The 8,177-nt window shown below is 44.9% G+C and overlaps 1 protein-coding gene and 1 long non-coding RNA gene across 2 annotated transcripts in view; one reads left to right on the forward strand and one right to left on the reverse strand.

Annotated features, from left to right (window-relative positions):
• The window catches only part of rai1 (retinoic acid induced 1), a 50,479-nt gene extending 42,345 nt beyond the window's left edge, over positions 1-8,134 (reverse strand). The window contains 1 exon segment of the mRNA XM_087178522.1: positions 7,960-8,134. The gene's annotated coding sequence lies outside the window, so the exon portion shown is untranslated.
• LOC147818135 (uncharacterized) overlaps positions 1-8,177 on the forward strand; it is a 43,656-nt gene that overhangs the window by 24,655 nt on the left and 10,824 nt on the right. The window lies entirely within an intron of this gene.

Raw genomic sequence — 8,177 nt, forward strand, 5'->3', positions numbered from 1 at the left:
CTGTCTCTGACGTCTGTGCCATGATTGTTTTGTTTATATTTTTTCACTTGGTGTTTTGTTTGGAGGAGTTTGGTTGATTTAGCACAGTTCACCGTGTGAGCTGTGTACTGTTGGGCCCAGTTTCTGAGGGTTTTTGTTTTTGTTTTGTTTTGTGCCAAAACCTTGACTGTTAGTTGTTAGCATTTGACGTGTGTTTGACATCTGAGGTGTGTGTGTGTGTGCGTGTGTGTGTGTGGGTGGGTGCATATGTGTGTGTATCCAAGGTGATGGGCCAGCTCTGACAATAACACTGATAAAAAAAAAAAATCTCCTCTGCCCCCGCATTACACCCACCTCTGCAATGCCGCAACCTCTTTCTCAGAGACACAGAGAAAGTGTAGAGGAGAAAAGCAAACAGAAGAGAGAGAGAGAGAGAGAGAGAAGGAAAGCAAACAGAGATAGAACAGGGGATGAAAAGCAGAGAGATACTGAGCAGCAAACAAAAATAGCGATGGAGAAAGAGAAACAGTTGGAAAACAAACTGAAGGAGCGTCAAACACACAGAGAAGCTCCATTATCACACTGAACGCTGCTTTTGACTTTGTCTGCCATCCACATACCAATGCACATTGTTAACCCCCCTGCCCCCTGAACCACCAGCCCTCCAATCACTACAGCAACAGCCCATTGTCTGTGCCTGTCAGCATGCTAGTGTGCCCACCGTACCCAGATTTGGCATCGGGCCTGTGCCCACTTTCATATCACACAAGCATAGCGCCGTTCATTCACTTCACCGCCTGCCTGCCTGCATGCCTGGCTGTGTGGCACTGGTTGCTATGGAAGCTAATTCACAGGCAGAGAACTCACCTCGTGTCCATAGCATGGAGGCAGTCACGCAAAACATACGCACACATGCAGGAGCGCGTGCACGCACGCATGTAAGCAGACACGCAAATGCAATGCAACCTAGCAACAGCACTGAATATGGGGTATGGCTAATGTACTCAGCGGGGACCTGTGAGGGGACACAACGTATTTTCATGCCGTTTGGTTCCTCCCACAAAAATCAGTCACCTTTACCATCATAGAAATAAAGGTTTTGCAACACCGCGCTGTAATTGGTTTGTGAGACGACAGGTCAAAGCTCAACGAATGATAATTATGTATTTATGTGTAGGAGGAATTTTTCTGCACCTGAGCTCACTTACCTTAAACCTGCCTGGTGGATGGATGCATGCACTTCAGCATGGATTACTCAGTCACACATGATTATCTGTTCATCGGCATGCAGGCTATTGAGGAGGTTTAGCAAAATGATTTTGTAATGAATTCATAGGTGGAAGTTAGTGTCGGTTAAATGGTAAAGTTTTTTATTTGTAGGTTTTAAGGTAATATGAGAGATTTTGAAGTTCAGTCTGTCCCATGACTACAGAGGAACATAAATTATCCTTCAAGTTTGTGTGTGTACATTCATAAATTCTATCAGGCACAGAGGCAGTTAACTTAGAGCAGTGTCCTTAGAGTCTCTTCTATTCTAACCCACATTCACCAACAAAAAACACACCTCCTGTCGATGGCACCCAAACTGCCACACAAATATACTCACATGTGCACTAAATATACACTTTATACAACCTACAGTGTATACCAATATACACTCACACCCTCTGTTCCTGCTCTCATTTCTGACTCTCAGTGCACTTACACAGACACATCCCATGTCCTGTCGCGTCCTTGTGTTTTTATGCATCACAGCTGCAGCTGGGGTCATGGGGGCTCCTCTGTCTTTCTCTAAAGTCACTTTGTCTTTCTTATGTCATAACGCAATTATGGCAGTGATAACATCATTGTGAAAATGGTAAAGAGACAAAACAAAACCCCATGTGTCGTAATCGGCATGCAGATGCATTTTCAGGCTATAAGTATACGGACGTGCGTGTTATTATATCACGACACAGGATACGTTCTGTAACATTTTTCCTGCCTGGTTCCTCTGTCTGTCTCTCTCTGTCTCTGATCTCTCTTTTCTCTCAGCATTATGTAACTCCAGCAGCTGTTTGAAGGCAGGGGGGGGGGTATATGGTGGGTAGAAAACTTTTCAAAGTGCTGTTGTTGCTGTGTGATCAGAACACAGGAGAGACACATGGTGACGGTTTCTGGTTCCTTTACAATTCTTGACAATTACCTGGTCCCATCACACACACACACACACACACACACACACACACACACACACACACACACACTTACACTTCTTGTGCACTTTAATTGTTGTTATTTCCACCTCTCGGTGTCTCTTCTTTCTCACACAAACATACAGAAAACAATGCTCATATTTGACTTTTAGCTCTTCTGTTCAAATCTTCCATACTACATTGTGGCTTTCATTTCACATCTGTCTCTCTCTCCCTCCACATCTCCCTGCTTTGGCACCAGTCTTTATTTGTTCCCTTCACCTCATCCTTTCTTGTTTTCTCCATCTTCTCCCTTTCCTTTTCAATCCTTCCAGTTTGATTTTTATCTCTCTCCCTCCTGAAATCTTTCGTCTCCCTTCATCTAATTTGTTTTTTTTTCTCCCTCTCCTTCAGTCTCTTTGTGGAAGAAAACTAAACAGCAGTGGGACAGGCTTTACTTCACAAGTCCCTCATTCAGCTGAATGCGCGCACACACACACACACACACACACACACACACACACACACACACACACACACACACACACCTGAGTCTCTTGAAACACACTCTGACTAGAGTTACGACTTTTCTTGCTGGTTATAGAGCTGAACAGGGGGCAAAATAAAACTTTGCCCAATGATTGCACACTCGCCCAAAAAACTTTAATAATAATAATAATAATAATAATAAGCATATGTCATTCACCATATGTTTGCAAAACACAAAGTGCAAGTGAAGTCACTGTATACAGGAGCAAAATCACCTTCTCCCTGCTGATGCTGAGTGAGAGCTCTGATTATGCATTTCCTCAGCGTCACTGGTGCACATATACGCAGCACTGCTGGCCTGCGCATTTAACAAACACATACCTTTATGTGTTATTTCTCACTGGAGTAGATGTGTGATTTTTTGCTTTGAATATTTAGCGATTACCCTACAAGTTATTCTGCTAACAAGCTGTCAGAAATAAACAGTTTCACAAAAAAAAACAAAAAAAAAAACCATTCACCCACAGTTACATACGAAGTGTCTGTGTGCTTCTGTACTCACACATACAGTTATTGGTATGGATATTTGCAAATGTGTTCATTACTGATCTTTTATAAGCAAGATATGTTGGCGCATTTGATCAAATACTCATCAGTGATAAAGATGCCCCCAGTCACCCTTGCCCCCCCCCTTTCATCTGTCAGCAACATCATTGCAAAGCAGTGTTTTGTTGCAGTAACACTGGGATGGGAGGATAGAGTGTCGAGAAGGAGGAGGAGGAGAGTGAGGAAGGAAGGAAGAAGACAGATGACGAGAGGAGAGAAGAGGAAGAGACATGAAGGACAGTTGATGAACTGCACAGGGTTGGACAGCAGCCAGATCCTTTTAATGAGCAAAGTGCTGCACCCAACACCTTGCACCTAATTACACACACACACACACACACACACACACACACTATTACAGGAACCTTATTTTTGCCTTCTCCACTCTGCAGCATCCCACCATCCAGCACTAAGTACTCCCTCCAGATCAAACAAGCCGCACACAGTAACCAGCATACAGATGAGCCTTTCCTCTTCTCTCTTCCTCTCTACCCGCCTCCTCTCTCTCATCACTACCTCTGTCTTCTCTTCCCTGCAGTAACCCCTTGCTCTTCCTCTCCACCTCCCCCCATCTCTCTCTCTCTCTCTCGCTTTCCCTCTCTCTCTCTCTCTCTCTCTCCCTCTCTCTCTCTCTCTCTCTGATGCTCCTCACTCTCATGTAGGGGAATACATCAGTCCTCCCTAGACAAACACACTGCACTGACACTGTCCTGGCTAGTCCAATAAAAACATATTACCTGCAAACTGCATTAGGCCCAAGTGCAGACACACTCATACAGACATGCATGGACACGCACACACACACACACACACACACACAGTTGTGCATGCGAGAAGCTACTGTGTGTAATCAGATCTAGGTTAGCAGCCGTGGTGTACTGTTCACTGGAACAGCGTGTACCCACACTCTCACACTGCACTCAAGCTGAGCTTGTGGAAAATATGCTGTGTATGTGTGTGTGTGTGTGTGTGTGTGTGTGTGTTTGTGTGAGGTTGTATGATGCATATGAAGATGGTGGCTAAGTATTGACACTTATGCGTGTTCATGAGTGAACGTAGAAGGAAGGTGAGAGAGAGAGTATTTGCATTTTGTGTTGTCTCGTATTGTGTTAGGGTTGTATTTGGGTGTAACATTCTGTTGCGGACTATGTGTTTACACTTTTGTGAGCATGTGTTTCTAAGTGTGTATGCTTTATGTAATGGGTAATGAAGAGAGATCCTTGTTGGTTTCAGAAGTGACAAAAGCGTAGATGCTCATAACCTTTAGCCATAAAAGAGAGTGATAATGCTGCCAGAGAGTTTCTTAACCATGACGACCCTTGTTGTGGTTGTCATGGTTACAATAATAAACACGTGAGTAAAAGAAACAACACTGAATATTGGTTTCAAACGGGAAACATACAGTGTGAAAGTCCAATGTTTTGTCTTGAAGTTCTCAGTAGGGGCCCACAGCTTCATTTTGCCGCTGTGTAGGTTAACCCTCCCCTGTGTATAAGATGTGTATGGATTGTGTTCATGCTGATGCATAATGAAGAAAGCAATGAAGATAATTAACAGAAGGCATGACAGCAATGATAGCAGGGAAGACTTGCTACTATTTATAAAAAAGAATCAGGGATTGTCATTCGATATGAATACAGATCGCATGCTATGAGTCATAGGTGGAGTGTCCACATTCATTAGTAGATGACTGTGCTTTTGTGTGTATGTGTGTGTGTGTGTGACTTTTAATGACGGCGCTGTGCTCCGGTCGCTCCCTGCAGCCCCGCTTGTGTTCACGGAACTTCTCTTTAACGAGGGACAAACATTCTCCCTCTCTGTCTCTCTCTCTCTGTCTGCCTAATAACCCCCCGCAGTAAATAACCATGAGCCTCCGGGGCAATTAGGTGGACACTTGAGGCTTATAGTGCGGCGCTCGTAAACACACGCACTCCCACTGACACACACACACACACACACAAACAGAAAGTACGGCAATCTAGTTAAAAATGGGGCCAGAGTAATTGAGAAATCGGATGTAAACAAAGGACGGATCAATTCAGAGAGAAAGATTAAAAGTAAGAGGGAAAAAATGTGGAGCAGAGGACGAGCACTTGATGTTTTACATCTCTAACAATGGCTTGTCCTCTTCTCTCCCTATGTGCCTTTAATGTGTGCTGTTGTTTCTCAATCCATCCTTTCGCCTGTTCTGTCAGTGTTTTCTCTTCCCTTCCCGTCCCTCGCCTCTCTTCTCCCCTTCTTGACCTCATATATTTGTTTTGGTCTGAGACCGAGAGACAGAGAAGGGAAGGAAGGCAGAGGAATAGAAAGCAAGAGAGGGAGAGAGGCTCAGAGGGGAGCTTTCACCTTTCATTTCACCGCAGCAATGAGTTGCCAATTTCGGTATGCCCTTTACTGACCATCACACACACCTACACACACACACACACATACACACACACACTGAAACCTGCTCTCCACACGCCTCCCAATCTCCATGATAATCAGCTTCCTTTCATTGTGTTGCATCATGCAGGAAACCCACTGTTAGTCTGAATGTGTGTGTGAAGGAGAAAAAGTCAGAGGAAAAGGAGAGCAGACTTTTAGTGTGTGCGCATAAATGCGCTTTGTGTGTGTGTGCACCAGCCCCTTGTGTCTGTAGCAGCAATTGTGTATTCGAGGTACGTTGCCGTACCATGCCATGCTGTGCCAAGCCAGTGGGCTGGCTCTTGTCTTATCTATTCCTTTGACTACAGAAATACAGCTTTTACTCTCTCTCTCACACACACACACACACACACACACACACACACACACACACACACACACAAACACGCAACAAACACCACAGACACAGTGAAATAAACACATAACTCCACTGTCAGCTGAAAACATCACAACCTTTGGTAAAGAGATTTATGTACATATACCAGGGATGTTTTTGTAATGTAGTAAATTGTTGTATTTTGCTTACATGCAAAGATTCACAAACTTGAAATCCATAGATTCACACACACATATACACACATACACTCATACAACACACACACACACACTTGCACACTGTTTATCCTGGCGCAGCTGTTTACATGTTGATGGCGGCCATGTCGCTGCATTGCTATAGGGGATCAGCCTCTCATCTTCCATTCATATATTCTTCCTTCCCCTTCACCTCTTATCACTCTCCCTCTCCTGCTCTATCATTCTCTCATTCTTACTCTTTTGTGCACCTTGTGCCTATCTATCTAGGCACACACACACAAACACACACACACACACACACACACACACACACAGACACACACACCACCACCGTTCTCTATCTCACCTCTGTTTTCTGTCCCTGACACCTCTCTACACCCTCTCTGCGTTATCTCTGTCGTTACCCCTCCTCCCTGTTGCGCCCCCCCCACACACACACACACACACATACACAGGCACACACATAAACACACACATGCTTTTTTTTTTACTCACCCTTCTCTCTCTGTCACACCTCTCCCAGCCCACCCTCCACCTTTCTCTCTCTCTCTCTCTCTCTCTCTCTCTCATCCTCTCTTCCCCTCTCCTCGAGGCAAGCCAGGTTGTTGGTAGCATCAGTTTCAGTTAACAGTGACACTGCAGTCTCAGTGCATCTTTTAAGAGCACTTTTAATGGTAGTAAAGCCGCCTCTGAAGTGCGCCTATGCAGCACATTAGACGCACGAGCACACACTCTCTCACACACACACACACGTACACACACACACATACACCAGCATATATCTGTGACGTACAGCATGTATCCCCGGCCAGCACACATCAGGTAAAGCCATACTAAAAATAGCATATATAAGCTTTTTCAGCTATATGGAGGACACTCTGGGTCCCAGTAATGATTACAGATTTTTGACAATGTAAAACCTTCTGTTTCTCATGCAGCACTACATACAAAATACAGCAATACATATACAATAACAGATCTATATGCCACAAAGAAACATGGATTAAATGAACCAGAGTCTAACTTCGTCACTGGTTTCATAAGATCAGTGTGTGTGTGTGTGTGTGCGTGCGCAAGTGTTTGTGTGCATTTCAGATATCTACTTATGCAATAGGCAGAGTAAACAGCGTGCTATGACACATCGTGCTCTGACATAGCGTCCTGTTATAGCACTACGTAATACATCCTAAGGCTCAGGATGCTGAACGCAGTTAGGGAGGGAAAAAACCCCCCCAAAAAAACAAACAAACCACAGACAAACACAGAGGCTGCAGCTCATGCTTCCTCTGCGTGTTGTCCATGTGTTTTACAGGAAGATACAGTATTTGTACTAATTTTTTTTTGTGCCTGTTGTTTGGACAGATGCTGGTGGAAAAAACAGGGTTGAGGCAGGTGTCTGGTACTGGGAGTGTGTGTGTTTGTGTTTTGTGTGTGTGTGTGTGTGTGTGTGTGTGTGGGAGGTGAATGTTCTTCCACTGAATGAAAATAGAACGCAGTCCCATGAGAGACTCTGATGTCCTCTATTTGGCATGCACACACACACACGCACAGACACACATACACACACAGACACACACACACACACACACACACACACACAAACACACACACACAGGTGTACACACAGACAAACACAGACACACGCCCCCTCTACCATTCCCCCTTGCTCTCACTTTCCTCGGCACAGTGCTGCTGTCCATCTTGCATCTTGCCACAGAAGAGAAACAAATGACAGGGAAAAGCATGGTACCTGTGTTAGGGGTAAGCCGTTCTCTCCTCCTTTTGTTTTCCCTCCAATCCCCCTCCTGTTTAGCTGTTCCGAGCCGAGGCGAGCTGAGCTGAGCCGAGCCGAGCCGAGCGTACACCGGCGAGGCTCAATCCTTTTACCCTGCGATGCTGAAAATGGCACCAGTATTCCCTGATAGCGGCAGCCTGCCTGCCTCTCTCTCGCTCTCTCTCTCTCTCTCT

Source organism: Seriola lalandi, unplaced genomic scaffold (assembly GCF_002814215.2).
Source record: "Seriola lalandi dorsalis isolate HSWRI2012SDOR001 ecotype SW California unplaced genomic scaffold, Sedor1 jcf7180002054690, whole genome shotgun sequence".
Taxonomy (NCBI): Eukaryota; Metazoa; Chordata; class Actinopteri; order Carangiformes; family Carangidae; genus Seriola; species Seriola lalandi.